This window comes from Quercus lobata, chromosome 4 (genome assembly GCF_001633185.2).
Source record: "Quercus lobata isolate SW786 chromosome 4, ValleyOak3.0 Primary Assembly, whole genome shotgun sequence".
NCBI lineage: Eukaryota > Viridiplantae > Streptophyta > Magnoliopsida > Fagales > Fagaceae > Quercus > Quercus lobata.
The window spans coordinates 55,239,205-55,260,410 of record NC_044907.1 but is presented as its reverse complement, the minus strand read 5'-3'; the positions used below and the strand labels follow the sequence as shown (position 1 = coordinate 55,260,410).

Genomic DNA, 21,206 nt, shown 5'->3' with positions numbered 1-21,206 from the left:
TATATATATATATATATAATTTGGGGTTAAAAAAAATTATTGTCACCGTAAATAATTAATTATTTAGTATCATGACTATTTGCTATCATGACGGTTGAGAAATTGTTTTAGTAATAAAAAATATTGTATATATATAATTTAGAGTTAAAAAAATATTATTGTTCCATTATAGGATTATTGGCTCGATGAGAAATTGTTTTAGTAAAAAAAAAATTGAATATATATATAATTTGAAAATAAAAATATATTATTGTGACACCGGACGATTATTTGTTATCATATGGCTTTATAAGAAATTGTTTTAGAAAAAAAAATTGTATATATATATATATATAATATTTGGGGTTAAAAAAATATTATTGTAATACTAGATAAGGGTAATTTTACATTACTTCTTTATTTTTATATTGTGTAGTACTAACATTATATGTAACTGTACTTTTGTTATATACGGTGGTTTTCTTAGTTTTTTCTCACATTTGATGGTACCATCATCATATTTTGTAGTACCAACATCACATGTAACTATACTTTTGTCACATTTGGTGGTTCCTTTTTTTTTTCTCACATTTGATGGTACCATTCTCACATTGTGCAGTACTAACATCACATGTGACTATACTTTTGTCACATTCGATGGTTCTTTTATTTTTTCTCACATTTGATAGTATAATCCTCACATTGTATAGTACCAATATCATATGTAACTGTACTTTTGTAAAAAAAAAAAATTGTATATATAATTTGGGGTTAAAAAAATATTATTGTTACACTAGGCGATTATTTGCTATCATGTTGCGACAACAACAACAGTTGCAGCAGCGGGAGCAACGGTTGCTGCAGTGGGAGCAACGGTTGGGGAAGAAACATACGCGACAACAATTTTTGCAGGACCAACAGTTGCAGAAGCAACAGCAGTTGCAACAGCAACAGCAACAATTGCACTTGTGGCAGCAACAATTGTGGCAGCGGCGACAGCCACAACAACAGCAACAATTTTTGCTGCAGCAGAAACAGTGGCGGCAGCAGCAGCAACAATGGCTGAAGGAAAAGCAACGGCAGCAGAAGGAACTGCAACAGTGGCAGAAGGAACGGCAACAGTTGCAGCAGGAATGGCAACGGTTGCAGCAGGAACAGCAACAGTTGCAGCAGCAACAGTGCCTACAGAAACAGTTGCAGCAACCACGACGGTGGCGGTAGTGGTGGCGGCAGCGGTGACAATGGCGGCAATTGCGATGGTTGTGATGGTTGTTTATTGTTGTGGATATATCAATATGTATGGTCTTGCACCATCAATAATGACTTTTCTTTAGAGTTTGGACAATTGATTGATCCACTTACTTCTATTATGTCAATCTTAATTACTACTGTTGGAATTCTCGTTCTTATTTATAGCGACAATTATATGTCTTATGATCAATGATATTTAAGATTTTTTGCTTATATGAGTTTTTTCAATATTTCAATGCTGAGATTAGTTACTAGTTCTAATTTTATACAAATTTATATTTTTTGGGAATTAGTTGGTAATTTATTGTGTTGTTTATATTATTTTATTGTGTTGAAAGTTAAAATAAAACTAATGAATGTTGGATGGTTTGTAAAGTGAAAATGTAAAATAGATAAAATAGGTTTAGGTGGAACCAAAGCTATTTGGTAATGTTGTTCTAGTAACATAGTTTGTATTTTTTAGAAATACGTGTGAGTGAAAAAGTATTTAGAAATGCATATAATGTTGTTTAAAAATTGAAAACATGTGTTTAAACTCCTATACCAAATGACCCCTAAAATTAGCAAAATAGGCTGCCTTTTCGATAAACCCCTCCCAAAAAAAAAAAAAAAAAACAAAACAAAACAAAACAAAAAGTAAGCCTCAATCAGCTGCAGTGCACTTGCGTGTCTGTGATAAAAGAATTAAGCTAGTGTCATAACTTGTAGCACAACTCGCCTATGTGGTGAGTTCTGGTTAGTGGAGGGGTGTCTCTACATGGACCAACAATTACCCTTCCACCAACCACAACTCACCACATAAGCGAGTTGTGATACAAGTTGTGTCACAAGTTGTGGCACCAGCATTGCTCGTGATAAAATCTTAGAAGGCCTACTGAGCACAATATGCTTGTACTTAGAGCATCCAAACCGGTTATTCCATGTGCTTGTTATCTAAGTGAATTAACTGTAGCATAGATGCGTTGGATCCAAGTATCCAACTAAGAGCGACTAAATCAGTGACGAAGTGAAGATTTTACTTCAGGGGGCTTGAATGTAAAAAAATGAAAATTACAATCAAATTTGATACATTAATTAGAATGTGTTTTACAGCTCAAAAATTAGTTTAATTTGGTTTTGAATCAATTTTAATCAACTCATTTCATTTAGTTTGTATGTTATTTGATGTATTAGACCTTGTTTTTTTTACTCTTTCATTATCCATTTACTATTAGACTTTTTTTGCTTCCCCCCTAAATAACGTAATGCATAAGCTTACTTGGAGTAAGATGACTTCTTAACCATTTTGCTCGGCAAGAGCCTTGTGGTAGGGGTATAATAAAGCCGAGTTGAATATTAAAAGCTTAAAATTTGTTTGTTTAATTTTATTTTGAACATAAACTAAACTTCAAGTTACTGCTAAACTACATTATATGTTTCTTGGTTGATTTTCTTATTGAATAAGTTCAAGCTTACTCACGTGTTGAAAATTTTCATGACAATATTTGATGTGTTTGTAACTGTCATTCAACTATCCAAGATCAGACATGTTAAGATGTAGCTCAAAGAAGATAATTTGGTATATTTCAACTATCTTTTATTCAACTCTCAATCGATTGCACTTAAGATTTCGACAGACTTTCAATCACTTTTCGGACAATTGAAAGAGGATTTTCGACAGTGCTTTGATTGCAGATTCAATTTTCTAATGAGTAACTTTAGAGGCAAAAATCCTAAGCTATTCAAGAAGAAAATCTTTAACTTCTTTCCCACTATACTTGTGAGGTTTGAAAGACATGTTCTACCAATTCTTTCATATTGGTGAGATCAAAGCTTGGAAACACAAAGCCTTAATCCCAATGATGCTTCTGTGGTGTTCATATCTTCAAGGGCATCCTTGGAGTTTGTCAAAGTATCTAGTTGTGATCACATAAGTAGTTTGTGCAAGGAATTCATGAACTAAGAGTTCAAAAGTTCTGAAATTGGTGTTGGGTGACATCAGTAAGTTAACTACCGAGTAGAGTCGGAGAAAATGGGCATTTACCCCTTTCGCCAAAACTTTTCAGCAAATTGCCCCATATCTGAAACTATTTAGGAAAATGTCCTTGTTTTGAAACTCGATTTTCTAAAAATCAAGTTTCAATTTAAAAGCCGATTTTTAGACAATCGAGTTATAGCGAACTGAAAATTAAAAAAAAAAAAAATTCTAGAACTCGAGTTCCATGTGAAGTACTTGAGTTCCTTGAAAAAATTCAAGAAGAACTTGAGTACTTTACAAGGAACTCGAGTTCCCAAAAAAAAAGAAAAAAAAATCTAAGTCCACATTTGTTATAACTCGATGTTCCAAAAATCGAGTTTTACATTTGAAACTCGATTTTTAGAAAATCAAGTTTCAAAACAGGGGTATTTCCCTAATTAGTTTCAAATATGGGGTATTTTGCTGGAAAGTTTGTGAAAAATGGGTAAAAGCCCATTTTGACTGAGTAGGGTCTAATGTCATGAGTTTAAACTAGGTTGTAAAACTACTCTACTAGTAGTGAATTTCCTTTTGCGGGTAACGGTACCCCAAGTAGTAGTGGTCTTTCCTTGGATGAGTCTTATTTGATTTTCCACATTATTATCGTATCATTGTCTCATGATCTATTGCTTTATTTTATAGCTTTGGTGTTGACTCAATGGTTTCATTGTTTTAACAGCCAAAACTTGATCACATAATTGAAATACAATTATGTAATTCACTGCATAATTGTTGTTGGGGGTCAAGACTGATTTTTTTTTTTTCACAAAATGCTAATAATTAATAAGTGTTAAGTTATGGTTTTTCACATAACATTTGTATTGACTTTATTCTATGACAAAAAGTGTTGTAATTGCATTAATTTGTAATGGGTTTAGTATTAAGTTGGTGAAGATTACTCAAGATGTTGATCTCGCAACTTGGCTCGCGAGTGGTGCAACTCGCAAAAGTCACATGAGAAGCACATGCCGAAAGCTGAAGAGTCAATGAGTTTCGTAACTCTTTTCGCGGCTTGGCCAACTCGCGAGATGACCCGCAAAATGCACTAATAGCTGGGATTTTAAGTGTGACTTTTCTACCCTTCACCCATACTATATATACCCTCATTACCCATAAAAGTGAAAGGAGGCTATCAAATAGAAAACCCTAGAGAGGTTTCTACAACACACCCACTATTTTAGAGAGAGCTACTCATCCTTAAGTGAGAATTCATTTGTAGTCTCTTCTCCTTTTCCTCTCCTATTGTTATACTTTGAGAGAAGATTTATACCCAAACACAATCCACACCTATTCAGAGTGTTGAGAGTGTTTTGGAACTTGGGAAGCATTTTAAATTTGCCAAAAGAAGTCGGTAAGGTTTGGTAGATGCAATCGGGCGGTATTGCGGGATCCGGATAACTAGTGAAGACAAGACTCTGAGAAGTCCGTTGGTAGTAGGAGCTTGGAGGGCTCAAGTACATTGGGTAGATTAGGCTTTGAGGATCTTTTTTATATTCGTGTACTCCAACTTATTTACTAATTGATCGATTTCGACTTGAAGGGTTGCGAAGAGGTTTTTCGCCGAGTTTTTCGGTTTCCTCTTCAATAACACGTCTTGGTATTATCTTGTGTTTACATCTCTCTTCCCTTACTCTTTAAGTTTTACATCTATTGTTCATTGTATATGCTTATGCCTTAAAGAGTAGTTTTGGTTTATTGCATTTCATTTACTCTTATTTCGCACTTAGATAAGTTAGAGTAAAAGGAATTAAGCCGTAATTTAAAATTGGGGGTCTAAACAAGCATTAGTGTTTTCATACTAATTGAGCTTTCATTAAGTAAGATTATAATTTAAGTTATGTTATTTAAATTAATTAGATAAACTAAATTTTCCTTTATAAACTTATAAAAGCAATATTCATGAACCATTATATATATATATATTATTAAAAAATTATAAATAATAATTTAGTACCTTATGAATTTATTTACAAAATTATAAAATTAAATCTCAAGTCTTTATCTATATATATGAGTATCTTTTTATACATGTATACATAATTGCATATTAGAATACAATAAAATTTTATATACATGTGCACACACGCACACACTTTAATCAAGCCTCATGTTCATGGACTTCTTCACGAACGCATTATTATTATTATTTTCTTTATACTCATTTAATAGTCAAGTTTACTATTGAGATAGCAAAGAGTAGTCAATAATGGTGGGTTTGTACGAAATCCAAATAGAAATATAGAAAAATATAATCATACATGGAAGATAGATTTGTGTGATTCACCTTAGACTTTAAATGCATGAGAGGTGTCAAGTAGATATTTTTACTAAGAAATGTGGATATCATGAAGGTACGTAGAACAAAAGTTTTCAACAGGAAGAAAATCTTTAACTTCTTTCCCACTATACTTGTGAGGTTTGAAAGACATGTTCTACTAATTCTTTCATATTGGTGAGATCAAAGCTTGAAAACACAAAGCCTTAATCCCAATGATGCTTCTGTGGTGTTCATATCTTCAAGGGCATCCTTGGAGTTTGTCAAAGTATCTAGTTGTGATCACATATGTAGTTTGTGCTAGGAATTCATGAACTAAGAGTTCAAAAGTTCTGAAATTGGTGTTGGGTGACATCAGTAAGTTAACTACCAAGTAGAGTCGGAGAAAATGGGCATTTACCCCTTTCGCCAAAACTTTTCAGCAAAATGCCTCATATTTGAAACTATTTAGGAAAATGACCTTGTTTTGAAACTTGATTTTCTAAAAATCAAGTTTCAATTTAAAAGTCGATTTTTGGACAATCGAGTTATAGTGAACTAAAAATTTTAAAAAAATAAAAATAAAAAAAAATTGGAACTCGAGTTCCATGTAAAGTACTCAAGTTCCATGTGAAGTACTCGAGTTCCTTGAAAAAATTCGAGTAGAACTCGAGTTCCATGAACTCAAGTACTTTACAAGGTACTGGAGTTCCCAAAAAAAAAAATCTAAGTCCACGTTCGTTATAACCCGATGTTCTAAAATTCGAGTTTTACATTTGAAACTCGATTTTTAGAAAATCGAGTTTCAAAACAGAGGCATTTCCCTAATTAGTTTCAAATATAGGGTATTTTGCTGGAAAGTTTGTGAAAAATAGATAAAAGCCCATTTTGGCCGAGTAGGGTCTAATGTCATGAGTTTAAACTAGGTTGTAAAACTATTCTACTAGTAGTGAATTTCCTTTTGCGGGTAAGGGTACCCCAAGTAGTAGTGGTTTTTCCTTGGATGAGTCTTATTTGATTTTCCACTTTATTATCGTATCATTGTCTCATGATTTATTGCTTTATTTTATAGCTTTGGTGGTGACTCAATGGTTTCATTGTTTTAACTACCAAAACTTGATCACATAATTGGTATAATTGAAATACAATTAAGTAATTCGCTGCATAATTGTTGTTGGGGGTCAAGACTGATTTTCTTTTTCACAAAATGCTAATAATTAATAAGTGTTAAGTTATGGTTTTTCACATAACATTTGTGTTAGCTTTAGTCCATGACAAAAAGTGTTGTAATTGCATTAATCTTTTTCTTTGTATTTTGTGGGATTTATTTGTAATGAGTTTAGTATTAAGTTTGTGAAAATTGCTCAAAAAGTTGATCTCGCGACTTGGCTCGCGGGTGGTGCAGCCTGCGAAGGTCAAATGAGAAGTACTTGCCGAAAGCTGAAGAGTCAGTGAGTTTCGCGACTCATCTCGCAACTTGGCCAAATCACAAGATGACCCGCAAAATGCACTAATAGCTGGGATTTTGAGTGTAACTTTTCTACCATTCACTTATACTATATATATCTTCATTACCCACAAAAGTGAAAGGAGGCTATCAAATACAAAACCCTAAAGAGGTTTCTACAACACTCCCACCATTTTAAAGAGAGCTACTCATTCTTAAATGAGAATTCCTTTGTAAAGAGTGTTTTGGAGCTTGGGAAGCATTTGAGATTTGCCAAAAAAAGCCGATGAGGCTTGGTGGATGCAATCGGGCGGTATTGCGGGATCTGGATAACTAGTGAAGACAAGACTCTGAGAAGTCCGTTGGTAACAGGAGTTTGGAGGGCTCAAGTACATTAGGCAGACTAGGCTTGGAGGGTCTTTTTGATATTCGTATACTCCAACTTATTCATTAATGGATCAATTTCGACTTGGAGGGTTGCGAAGAGATTTTTTGCCAAATTTTTCGGTTACCTCTTCGATAACACGTCTTGGTGTTATCTTGTGTTTGCATCTCTCTTCTCTTACTCTTTAAGTTTTACATCTATTGTTCATTGTATATGCTTATGCCTTAGAGAGTAGTTCAGGTTTATTATGTTTCATTTACTCTTGTTCCGCACTTAGATAAGTTAGAGTAAAAGCAATTAAGCTGTAATTTAAAATTGGGGGTCTAAACAAGTATTAGTGTTTTCACACTAATTGAGCTTTCAATAAGTAAGATTATAGTTTAAGTTATGTTATTTAAATTAATTAGATAAACTAAATTTTCCTTTATAAACTTATAAAAGCAATATTCACCAACCATTATATATAATTTTTATTACTAAATGGACTATTTATATATATTATTAAAAAATTATAAATAATAATTTAGTACCTTATGAATTTATTTACAAAATTATAAAATTAAATCTCAAGTCTATATATATAAGTATCTTTTATACATGTATACATAATTGCATATAAGAATACAATAAAATGTTATATACATGTGCACACAGGCACACACTTTAATCAAGCCTCATGTTCATGGACTTCTTCATGAACACATTATTATTATTATTTTTTCTTTTTACTCATTTAATGGTCAAGTTTACCATTGAGATAGCAAAGAGTAGTCAATAATGGTGGGTTTATACGAAATCCAAAATAGAAATATAGAAAAATATAATCATACATGGAAGCTAGATTTGTGTGATTCACCTTAGACTTTAAATGTATGAGAGGTGTCAAGTAGATATTTTTACTTAGAAATGTGGATATCATGAAGGTACATAGCACAAAAGTTTTCATAAAATCCAAACCCTAAATACACCCGAAATTGAAATCTCTTTTGATCTTATCACAACTATTACATCACAAGAATTCATAAATTATTTAAACTTGGTGTGAAAGACTAAAATTACATGTGCGTTGCATCTTGAACTCTTTCCAAAGAAGAAATCCAACAAAGCCGAACACATACATACACGTATATATATGCTTTGTGTCGGCATAAAGTGGTTTTGGTAATACCACACATACGCAGTGAGTTATGATCTCCCATGGCTCATTCCGATGAACTTATTCAAACCATCAATCAACACCTAAATTTTGGCTTGGGTTTAACTCATTTTCTAAATAAATAAATAAACATCAACAATGATTTCCTGACTAAATGCGAACTATTTATGAATAATTTATTTGATTTACAAGCCTAATCCTTGGTACAAACTTTTTTTTTAGGGTACTTTTGTTTTTTTTCCTATTAGCTTCCGTCCTGTCGAATGATTCATCTTTTAGATTGTCTTTGATAAAAAAAAAATTAAAAAATAAAATAAAAAAGTTAAAAAAAAAAAAAAAAAAAATTCTTTTGGATTGTCCTTTACCACTGTGGATAAGATTAACTTTATGCTAGTATCGACAGGTAGTAGTAGTAGGGTTGATAGGAGGTAAAAGCATTCATGGTTCTTGCTTGCACGTTTGTTACTTGAAAGCTTCACTAGAAGACTTTTTCTTCGTAAAAGATTTTTGTCTAACAAATTAAGATCGTTTGAAGTGAGCTTGGACAAGTGATGATCCATATATAATTGCACAGTAATTATGTATAACTAGTAATGTTTATGTTTTACTGGTATCTATAACTGATCTTTAAATTTGCTGAAGAGTAAGCCTCATCTAACCACCTTTGGTTTCTGTCATGTCATCTTGTCAATTCTACTGACTCTTTCATGACGTGGATGGATAATGCTGGAGATTAAGGTTGGCAACTTTGCTTAAAGATGATTTAAGGATATATAACATTGAAAAGGAGAGACGGAGTCTTTGATTCTAGAGACTTCTAAATAGCTTTCTTTGAGTTGAAGTACTGTTCATTTTTTTCCTCTTGAAACTTACTGATAGGTGGAAATATTCCTTAATGCTTCAATTTTTGCTGAAATTTCACATAGAATGTTTACATGAAATAATAACTACAACCGCCACTGGGCCTTTTAGCCTAGTAACACATGATTCGGTTGTAAACTGTTAACTCAGGGATTTTATCCCGGTAATTACCAAGAAAGAAAAAATAATAATAATAATAATAACTACAACCGAGGTTGAATCAGATATATACAAAATCGTACAAATGATGCGGCTCGGTTACTTTTATCACATGCACTTGTGGTTTAATATATAAAGTATGTAAATAACAGCCAGGGTCCTCATGTGGATCTGGAATACAGAAGCACAGGTTTGTATTTTACTATTTGGTTAAACAAATAATCATTTAAAAGAGATTTGAACCCTCCTTGGGTGCTTGTCTACTTGCATAGCTGATTACTCAATACACGTGCATCACCAAAAGAAATGAAATACATAATTTTTTTTAATGATTCTCGTTCCTATAAATTTGGTGCTTAATCTATTCATACATTGCATTTGACATATATAGATCTTGTAATGGCCTGATTAACATGTAAAAAATAAATAAAAGATACATATCAGTTTAATGATGTACCAAAGACTTTAAAAGAGAGAGAGAGAGAGATCTGGCCCTCACACTTGGAAAGCAAGTGGCCAGAAAGGTTTGAAAGAAATGCTCGAGGCAATCAAACAAGCCACGATTCTTTCGGCAGAAAATTCCATAAGCAAAAACTTGTATCCAACTAACAGGTGCCACGCACATGAACCCATGAGAAAAAAGGTTGCTATTAACACCGACCCATTGCTCTATGGGGCCATGGCCAATCAGTTCATACGTCAGAGACAGATCAATGAGACCCACAAATCTATGAGAACCATCACTTTTTTATTTCAAATAGTAGCATAAAACACGGAGAAAGACACGAGATGTGAAAAAAAAAAACAAGACACATTTTAAAGAGAGCTCTCGTTTCTCAAAAAAAAAAAAGAGAGCTCTCAATCTCAAACCCGTGAGTGTGCTCTTACTCGGTTCCTTGTCAGCTGCCTTGTCCCACAGCATCGTCCTCATAGGCATGGCCCTTGAAAATAAAAGGCTTTTCATACGGGGAAAGTAAAAAAGAGAAAAAAGTTTAGCTAGGTAACACTTTCCAAAAAAAAGCATTACGTGCCAAAAATATAGATACTATGTAGTGTTCAAAACATATTCCAAAACTTATTTCTACACATTATTAATTTCTAAGCATACCAATGAAGCATCACCATCTTTATGTACAAGAGCTCCTACCAATCTTGGGTGTTTGCCTCCTATACCAACAAAGAAAAGATTTAATCTTTTCACTCAGTTTTTGGTAGCCCATTAATTATAAAATAGCACAAGCATTTGGATTCTCCTCCATTGGTTGGACGTAGTAATATGAGGTGTGGAACGGATTATGTGCGGCGAGGTGGGGATTATATGCTTTGTAAGCCCTAACAAGCTCTAAAACAGGGTCTTCTTTCTTTCTTCTCTTCTCCTTTCTTTTCCTCTTTCTTCTCTTCTTCCTTCTTGGGTTCTTCTTTTTTCTCTTCTTCTTTCTTAGCTTCCTCCTTCATGGGTTCCTCTTTCTTTGCTTCCTCGGCCCTGGGTTCCTCCTTCTTCGGCTCTTCTTTCTTCTTAGGTTCTTTTGCTGGCCCAACTGAGATCATACTTGTTGATGCCCAATATTTGCGCAGTTTGCTCACTATATTTACGGGATCCACGGTTCCTATGACCGTTAGTTTCTTATCCTTCATGTCCATTGCAATCGGATCAATCCCGACAAGAAGATAAGAAAAACCAAGCATATACGTATTTGACTAGTACTAAATAAAATTAGGATTTTGCTAATGTTTATTATTTTTGAGAAAATAATTTTCAGAAATTGAAAAAATATTGACAATTTTTTTAATTTTCGAGAAAATGTTTTAAAAAATAGATGACTTAAAGTGTGCCCGTAACTGGACTCATAAAATTAAACAAAAGATAAATATGATAATATCAAAACCACCTAAAAAAATCTATCATGTATTTGATACATGTATCTATCCTTTCACATGTAAATCTCACAAATATGGTGGAGAAAATATATTATACTTTCAAAATACGTATCCACTCTTTCACATGGAGGTAGATCCCACAAGTATTAGATCCACCCTATGAAAGAAGGTAAATACATTGTATCAGATACACATAATACCACCTCTAAAGAGAATATCTCATGACAATAATTGTGTTTTACGGATAATTTTAGACCTCATAGTACCCTCCTCTATGGGAATTGTGAAGTGAAGTTGAATCTCCTAATAACTATTTAATTATGATTTATAGTACATAATTAATTTTTATATAAAAAAATACTAATCAATAATTTATTGGTTTACATATACTAATTTATTATAATTCATTTTATGTTTTTCCTAGGATGGTGTTTTTTTTTTATTTTTTATTTTTTTATTTTTTATATCCATACTGTGGGGGCCGTTCGATCAATAGGCCCATTAAGTTCAGGATTGTTGGGCCTGTAGCCCATCCGAGGATGCATATCCGTCCGAGGAGGCCAAGTCAAGTCATAAGGTAGTTACTGAAGGGGGTGGTAATCAATATCATGACGGTAGAGTTCTGTATCCATCCGAGGACGACATACTCCTCGGCAGTATGCGTTCGAGGACGATCAGGGCGCGGTCTTATTGCAACCAGACCTCAGAACTAGGTCACCACTAAAGATAGAATAACCGACCAAGGGTGAAAGAGATAAGGCAAACAAATATCTATAACTACAGCTGCCTCCGCATTAATGACCTCTCAACCAACTCTCTGGCCGCATTAATGTGGAGGTGATACCTGAACAGTAAGGAAGCAGCCTTAGAGCTGCCCATAGGAAGTTCCAGGAGGTGCTAGATGGGACAGAAAGAAATCCTCCGAACCCAACCTACACGTGTGCGGTGAGGATGGAACACAAAGGGTGGTATATAAACTGAAAGAAGAACATGCAGAAAGGAGGATCGAAACGGAAAAGAAAAGAAAGAAAAACACAGACAAAAAAAGAAGAACAAAAAGAGAGAAAAAGAACTGTATCGATTACCAAAGAAAACGATCGTTGTGCTAACTCTAGGCTTTCAATATACGTGAGGATGAGTCTTTTTATTATACAAAAGTTAACCTAGTTCTTTACACCCACGCTCTACAAATCATATCGTTACAAATCGTGTCCTTACACATACAAAATTTAATTTTATAAAATATCATATAATAAAATATTAATAAATATTTTATTATGAATTATAATTTATACTATTTATAATATATATATATATATATATATATATCAATAATTAATTGATTTACGTACACAAATAATATCTAAACATAATTTATAAAAAAAATTATTTTTATAAAATACATAAAAAATCATTTAATAAGTATTAAATACATTTCCATAAAACTCTTAATTAACACGTATAATTTAATCACCGACACACATTGCTGGAAGCTAAAAAGATACTAATTGGGAACAATGTGCTATGGGCGACAACATGGTACTTATATTGATTAGACCACATATTAGCTAGATGCAGCATTTCCGTGCTTTCTTTTTTCTTTTCTCTTTTCTTTTTTCTGTTTTTGTTTTCTGTTTTTGGTATGGGGAAGTCAAACCCACCCCATAGCCTTTCCTAAGGGTCGATCTCAACTATCAACACATCCCTTTAGACGCCACCAGAGATCAAAATATGAGACTTTTGAATCCTAAGCATACATAGTATGAGTTATATACAAGGCAAAAAAAATAAATAAATAAATAAAGAAAAAGAGAGTACTATATATTTCCCTATTCTCATAAATCCCTTGATCTTTTATGAAAAAGCGATTCCATCATAAGTTTTAACACAGCCTCAATTACTACTCTCCCGTAAAAAAAAGGGTTTTCTGGTGGTTTTTATATTAAACGTGTAATTAAGAGTTAAAAATTAATTTTATTATGATTTTATTTTAAAAAAAAAGCTTAGACAGAAAGCGAAAAGCTAAAATATGAAAGATTTTAATAAAGCTAAAAATCAGTTTATTTCTTATGCTAAAATGTGTGACAAAAAATTTAAAATTTAGTTTATTTTTTAAAAGGCTTCGTTTACTTCTTTTATATATGTATATATAAAACAATATAAAAAGATATGACCAAAAAAAAACAAAAAGCTAAACTTTTTTGACAAAAGCATTTTTTTTTTAAAAAAAAAATTGATGAAGAATTTATTTATTTGTCATATATGGTTGTGTCCTGTAGGTCTAAAAATGAGACAATTTATTATATGCCTGGCTGTTTTTCTATACAAGTCTTCACAGAAATATTTAAAAATAAAAATGGAATGGACCACAAACAATCAAATCAAATCACAAAAGAGGAAAAGAAAAAAAAAAAAACGAAGAGCAAGTGCTGATGAGAGAGGGAAGAGAGAGAGAAACTTGGTGAGGAAAGGAACTGAGGTGGTCGGGGTGCAAGTGTTGATGAGAGTTAAGAATGAGAGAGCCAAATATTGAGGATGTCTGTCATTTGTTTGTGGAATTAGGGACAGAGAAGACTGAACAGTATAGTTCATAGTTGCATTGGATTGAGGTTTTAGTGTTCAAACTCAACTGCGTTTTGATTGGGCTCAGGCCTTTTCTCAGTTTTATTTGCCATATATAGCTGGGCACACACGTAGCTCAAAGATAAACTCAAAAATAATTTTTTATTCCCACTCCACATTAAAATATCATTTTTTTTTCTATTTCTTTTTTCCTATACTCGATTTTAGTCATTGACTTTCTCAGATCAAACTGTCACCTCTCTCTCATATTCATCAAACTCTCGTATCAACCCATCTCGGCGATCTCACCCTCTCTTCTGTCTGACCCATCTCACCCTCTCTTCTCTGTTTGGGTAACCAATTTCTTCAAACCTTGCTTGTTAATTTACAGGTGAGTTGTCTTTGTCTTCTTCATCATTTAAAGCTTAGGGTTTTTGATTTGAGTAATTGGAATGATAAATTTTTCATATCGTTGGGAATTGTTTTAGTAAAAAAAAAAAATTGTGTATATATATATATATATATATAATTTGGGGTTAAAAAAAATATTATTGTTACAGTAGTTGATTATTTGCTATGATTGAGAAATTTTTTTAGTAATAAAAATTTTTGTATATATATAATTTGGGGTTAAAAAAATATTATTGTTTCACTAGACAATTATTTGCTTTCACGTGCATTTATGAGAAATTGTTTTAGTAAAAAAAAAAATTGTATATATATAATTTAGGGATAAAAAAAATTATTATTGTTACAGTGGATGATTATTTGCTATCATGACGATTGAGAAATTGTTTTGGTAATAAAAAATTTTGTATATACATAATTTGGGGTTAAAAAAATATTATTGTTTCACTAGACAATTATTTGTTATCATGTGTGTTTATGAGAAATTGTTTTAGTTAAGGGTGTGCATAGGTTGGATTGGGTCGGGTTGAACCCATGGGTTTGACAAAAATTTATTATTATTATTATTATTAAATTGAGTAGAAAAAAAAAATATTAATATTAATATATTAAAAAAAACCTAAAGATTAGTATCAATGTAATTCCTTAAAGGCAAACAATACTAATGACTAAATAACAATTGTGGGGCCAGAGAATTCGTGGCCCAGGCCCACTCTACATTAGGGCCCAAGGCATAAGCCGAGGAGAGCTATTACCGAGAACGCATAATGAAAGCCCAAAAAAGCACAAGGACATGGCCGAGGACGATCTTATGCTCAGCACCTCACAAAACGCCTGAAGAAAAGGACAAACTCAGTACAGGGGCAGGATAAGGGAGAAAGCTGCCAACATCGTAATACAGAATCCTGCGTCTGACAGGCCCATACTCCAAACCATGCTATTTAACTTTTCCAACGACCCCCAACCACTCTAGGTATGGATTGACAGGACAGGTTTACACCCCAGAAAGTAAAACTTACACGTGGACACTAAAAGGGGAAATGAACACTAGTATAAAAGGGAAAGAAAGTGAAGGAGAAGGGATCCCTCGGAAGGAGGGGAAAATCCTGAAAAAGGAAGAAAGGGAAGGATACTATGCTCCTCGAACGCTGTCCGAGGACTTAAACCTACAACCCGCACTAATGGAAGGCTTAGCTAGTCTAGCCAAGTCCACCCATATAGAAGCTTCCATAGAAACCCCGATTAAACCGCTAACCTGTGACTAAGGTCCTGCCTTTCAAGCCCACTCTCTACAAATCATATTGTTAGGGCCCTTTACTTACGAGCCCAATGTCATTCTTGGGCCGTTAAATAATCGTGTCCCTACAACAATAGTAATTTATTATGGTTTGGGTGAACTAATTGGCTTTTATATAGGATAAGAAGAACTAGTTATTTTAAAAAAATTATTAATTTTATATATATATATATATATATATTAAATTAGTATTAGTAGGAGGAAATGCTTCAGCTAGTTTTTTTTAAAAATAATTAAATATATAATATATATATATTTAAATACACACACACACGCACACACACACACACATATATATATATATATATATATATATATAAGTGCCCTACAGTTGATTTTAAAAAAAAATTATTAAATATATATTAAATATGGGTGAGTCGGGTCGGGTTTGGCGGGTTTGTAATTTTATGACCCAAAGCCAACCCGACCCGCTATAAAAAAAATTTTTGTAACCCAACCCAACCCACCAAGCCTTAAAAATCGACCCAACCCAGCGAGTCGGGTTGGGTTTGGCAGGTCGGTGGGTTTTCTACACACCCCTAGTTTTAGTCAAAAAAAATTGTATATATATAATTTGGGGTTAAAAAAAATATTATTGTTACAATAGATGATTATTTGCTATCATGACAATTGAGAAATTATTTTAGTAATAAAAAATTTTGAATATATATAATTTGAGGTTAAAAAAATATTATTGTTCCACTAGACGATTATTTGCTATGGCTTTATGAGAAATTGTTTTAGTCAAAAAAAATTGTATATATATAATTTAGGGATAAAAAAATATTATTATTACACTAGACAATTATTTGCTATCATGTGGTTTTATGAGAAATTGTTTTAGTAAAAAAAAATTGTATATATATATATATATATATATAATTTGGGGTTAAAAAAAATATTATTGTTATACTAGACAATTATTTGCTATCATGTGGCTTTATGAGAAATTGTTTTAGTCAAAAAAAAAATTGTATATATAATTTGGGGTTAAAAAAAAAATATTATTGTTACACTAGGAAATTATTTGCTATCATATGGAGGTGGCATTTGTGGCTGCAACAGCAACAACAGCAACAGCAACTGCAGTAACAGCAACAGCAACATCTGCAACAGCAACAGCAACCGCAGCAACAGCAACAGCAACCGCAACAACAGCAATGGTTGTCGTTGTCGCAGCAAGTGTAGTAGGTGCAACGGTTGCCGTTGTCGCAGCAGGTGCGACAACGGCAACAGTTGCAACAGCAACATCAGCAATGGTGGTGGCGGTAGTGGTGGCGATGGCGGCGATTGCGGTGGTTGTGATGGTTGTTTATTGTAATAGATATATTATTTTATTATGTTATTTATATTATTATATTGTGTTGAAAGCTAAAATAAAACTAATGAATGTTGGGTGGTTTGTAAAGTGAAAATGTAAAATAGATAAAATAGCTTTAAGTGGAATCAAAGTCGTTTGGTAACGTTGTTCTAGTAACATTGTTTGTATTTTTTAGAAATACGTGTAGGTAAAAAAATATGTAGAAATGCATGTAATGTTGTTTAAAAATTGAAAACATGTGTTTAAACTCCTATACCAAACGGCCCCTAAAATTAGCAAAATAGGTTGCCTTTTCGATCCACCCCTCCCAAAAAAAAACAAAAAAGTAAGCCTCAATCAGCTGCAGTGCACTGGCGTGTCTGTGATAAAAGAATTAAGCTGGTGTCATAACTTGTAGCACAACTCGCCTATGTGGCGAGTTGTGGTTGGTGGAGGGGTGTCTCTACATGGACTCACCATCACCCCTCCACCAACCATAACTCATCACATAAGCGAGTTGTGATACAAGTTGTGCCACAAATTGTGGCACCAGCATTGCTCGTGATAAAATCCTAAAAGGCCTACTGGGCACATTATGCATGTACTTGGAGCATCCAAGCCAGTTATTCCATGTGCTTGTTATCTAAGCCAATTAAACTGTAGCATAGATGCGTTGGATCCAAGTATCCAACTAAGAGCGACTAAATCAGTGACGAAGTGACGATTTTATTTCAGGGAGCTTGAATGTAAAAAAAGAAAATTACAATCAAATTTGATACATTAATTAGAATGTGTTTTAAAGCTCAAAAATTAGTTTAATTTGGTTTTAAATTAATTTTAATCAACTCATTTCATTTAGTTTGTATATTATTAGATGCATTAGACCCTTTTTTTTACTCTTTCATTATCCATTTACTATTAGACTTTTTTTGCTTCCCCCCTAAATATCGTAATGCATAAGCTTACTTGGAGTAAGATGACTTCTTAACCATTTTGCTCGGCAAGAGCCTTGTGGTAGGGGTATAATCGAGTTGAGTTGAATATTAAAAGCTTAAAATTTGTTTGTTTAATTTTATTTTGAACATAAACTAAACTTTAAGTTACCGCTAAACTACATTATATGCTTCTTGGTTGATTTCTTATTGAATAAGTTCAAGCTTATTCACGTGTTGAAAATTTTCATGACAATATTTGCTGTGTCTATAACTGGCATTCAACTATCCAAGATCAGACATGTTAAGATGTAGCTCAAAGAAGATAATATGGTATATTTCGACTATCTTTTAATCAACTCTCAATCGATTGCACTTAAGATTTTGACAGACTTTCAATCACTTTTCGGACAATTGGAAGAGGATTTTCAACAGTGCTTTGATTGTAGATTCAATTTTCTAATGTGTGACTTTAGAGGCAAAAATCCTAAGCTATTCAGGAAGAAAATCTTTAACTTCTTTCCCACTATACTTGTGAGGTTTGAAAGACATGTTCTACCAATTCTTTCATATTGGTGAGATCAAAGCTTGAAAACACAAAGCCTTAATCCCAAAGATGCTTCTGCGGTGTTCATATCTTCAAGGGCATCCTTGGAGTTTGTCGAAGTATCTAGTTGTGATCACATATGTAGTTTGGGCAAGGAATTCATGAACTAAGAGTTCAAAAGTTCTGAAATTGGTGTTGGGTGACATCAGTAAGTTAACTACCGAGTAGAGTCGGAGAAAATGGGCATTTACCCCTTTCGCCAAAACTTTTCAGCAAAATGCCCCATATCTGAAACTATTTAGGAAAATGCCCATGTTTTGAAACTCGATTTTCTAAAAATCAAGTTTCAATTTAAAACTCAATTTTTGGACAATCGAGTTATAGCGAACTAAAAATTAAAAAAAAAAAAAAAAAAAAAAATTCTGGAGCTCAAGTTCCATGTAAAGTACTCGAGTTCCATGTGAAGTACTCAAGTTCCTTGAAAAAATTCAAGTAGAACTCGAGTTCCATGAACTCGAGTACTTTACAAGGAACTCGAGTTCCCAAAAAAAAAAATTCTAAGTCCACGTTTGTTATAACTTGATGTTCCAAAAATCGAGTTTCAAAACAAGGGCATTTCCCTATTTAGTTTCAGATATGGGGTATTTTGCTGGAAAGTTTGTGAAAAATAGGTAAAAGCTCATTTTGGCCGAGTAGGGTCTAATGTCATGAGTTTAAACTAGGTTGTAAAACTACTCTACTAGTAGTGAATTTCCTTTTGCGGGTAAGGGTACCCCAAGTAGTAGTGGTTTTTCCTTGGATGAGTCTTATTTGATTTTCCACTTTATTATCGTATCATTGTCTCATGATTTATTGCTTTATTTTATAGCTTTGGTGGTGACTCAATGGTTTCATTGTTTTAACTGCCAAAACTTGATCACATAATTGGCATAATTGAAATACAATTAAGTAATTCGCTGCATAATTGTTGTTGGGGGTCAAGACTGACTTTGTTTTTCATAAAATGCTAATAATTAATAAGTGTTAAGTTATGGTTTTTCACATAACATTTGTGTTAGCTTTATTCCATGACAAAAAGTGTTGTAATTGCATTAATTTTTTTTTTTTTTGGTATTTTGTGGAATTTATTTGTAATGAGTTTAGTATTAAGTTTATGAAAATTGCTCAAAAAGTTGATCTCGCGACTTGGCTCGCGAGTGGTGCAACCTGCAAAGGTCAAATGAGGAGCACATGCCGAAAGCTGAAGAGTCAATGAGTTTCGCGACTCATCTCGCGACTTGGCCAAATTGTGAGATGACCCGCGAAATGCACTAATAGCTGGGATTTTGAGTGTAACTTCTCTATCCTTCACTTATACTATATATACCCTCATTACCCACAAAAGTGAAAGAAGGCTATCAAATACAAAACCCTAGAGAGGTTTCTACAACACACCCACCATTTTAAAGAGAGCTACTCATTCTTAAATGAGAATTACTCTTTAGAGCTTAGGAAGCATTTGAGATTTGCCAAAAAAAAGCCCGTGAGGCTTGGTGGATGCAATCAGGCGGTATTGTGGGATCCGGATAACTAGTGAAGATAAGACTCTAAGAAGTCCGTTGGTAACAGGAGTTTGGAGGGCTCAAGTACATTGGGCAGATTAGGCTTGGAGGGTCTTTTTGATATTCTTATACTCCAACTTATTCACTAGTGGATCAATTTCGACTTGGAGGGTTGCAAAGAGGTTTTTTGCCAAGTTTTTCGGTTACCTCTTCGATAACATGTCTTTGTGTTATCTTGTGTTTGCATCTCTCTTCTCTTACTCTTTAAGCTTTACATCTATTGTTCATTGTATATGCTTATGCCTTAGAGATTTGTTCCGGTTTATTATGTTTCATTTACTCTTGTTCCGCACTTAGATAAGTTAGAGTAAAAACATTTAAGCTGTAATTTAAAATTGGAGGTTTAAACAAGTATTAGTGTTTTCACAATAATTGAGCTTTCAATAAGTAAGATTATAGTTTAAGTTATGTTATTTAAATTAATTAGATAAACTAAATTTTCCTTTATAAACTTATAAAAGCAATATTCACCAACCATTATATATAATTTTTATTACTAAATGGACTATTTATATATATATTATTAAAAAATTATAAAAAATAATTTAGTACCTTATGAATTTATTTACAAAATTATAAAATTAAATCTCAAGTCTATATATATAAGTATCTTTTTATACATGTATACATAATTGCATATAAGAATACAATAAAATGTTATATACATGTGCACACACGCACACACTTTAATCAAGCCTCATGTTCATGGACTTCTTCACGAACGCATTATTATTGTTATTTTTTCTTTTTACTCATTTAATGGTCAAGTTTACTATTGTGATAGCAAAGAGTAGTCAATAATGGTGAGTTTATACGAAATCCAAAATAGAAATATAGAAAAATATAATCATACATGGAAGATAGATTTGTGTGATTCACCTTAGACTTTAAATGTATGAGAGGTGTCAAGTAGATATTTTTACTTAGAAATGTGGATATCATGAAGGTATGTAGCACAAAAGTTTTCATAAAATCCAAACCCTAAATACACCCAAAATTGAAATCTCTTTTGATCTTATCACAACGTACTCATCACAAGAATTCCAAAATTATTTAAACTTGGTGTGAAAGACTAAAATTACATGTGCATTGCGTCTTGAACTCTTTCCAAAGAAGAAATCCAAGAAAGCCGAACACATACATACACGTATATATATGCTTTGTGTCAGCATAAAGTGGTTTTGGTAATACCA

The 21,206-nt window shown here is 32.9% G+C and overlaps 1 pseudogene; it reads right to left on the bottom strand.

Moving 5' to 3' along the window:
• Positions 1-10,552: 10,552 nt before the first annotated feature.
• Positions 10,553-11,174, bottom strand: LOC115985474 (annotated as a pseudogene).
• Between the last annotated feature and the right edge of the window lie 10,032 nt (positions 11,175-21,206).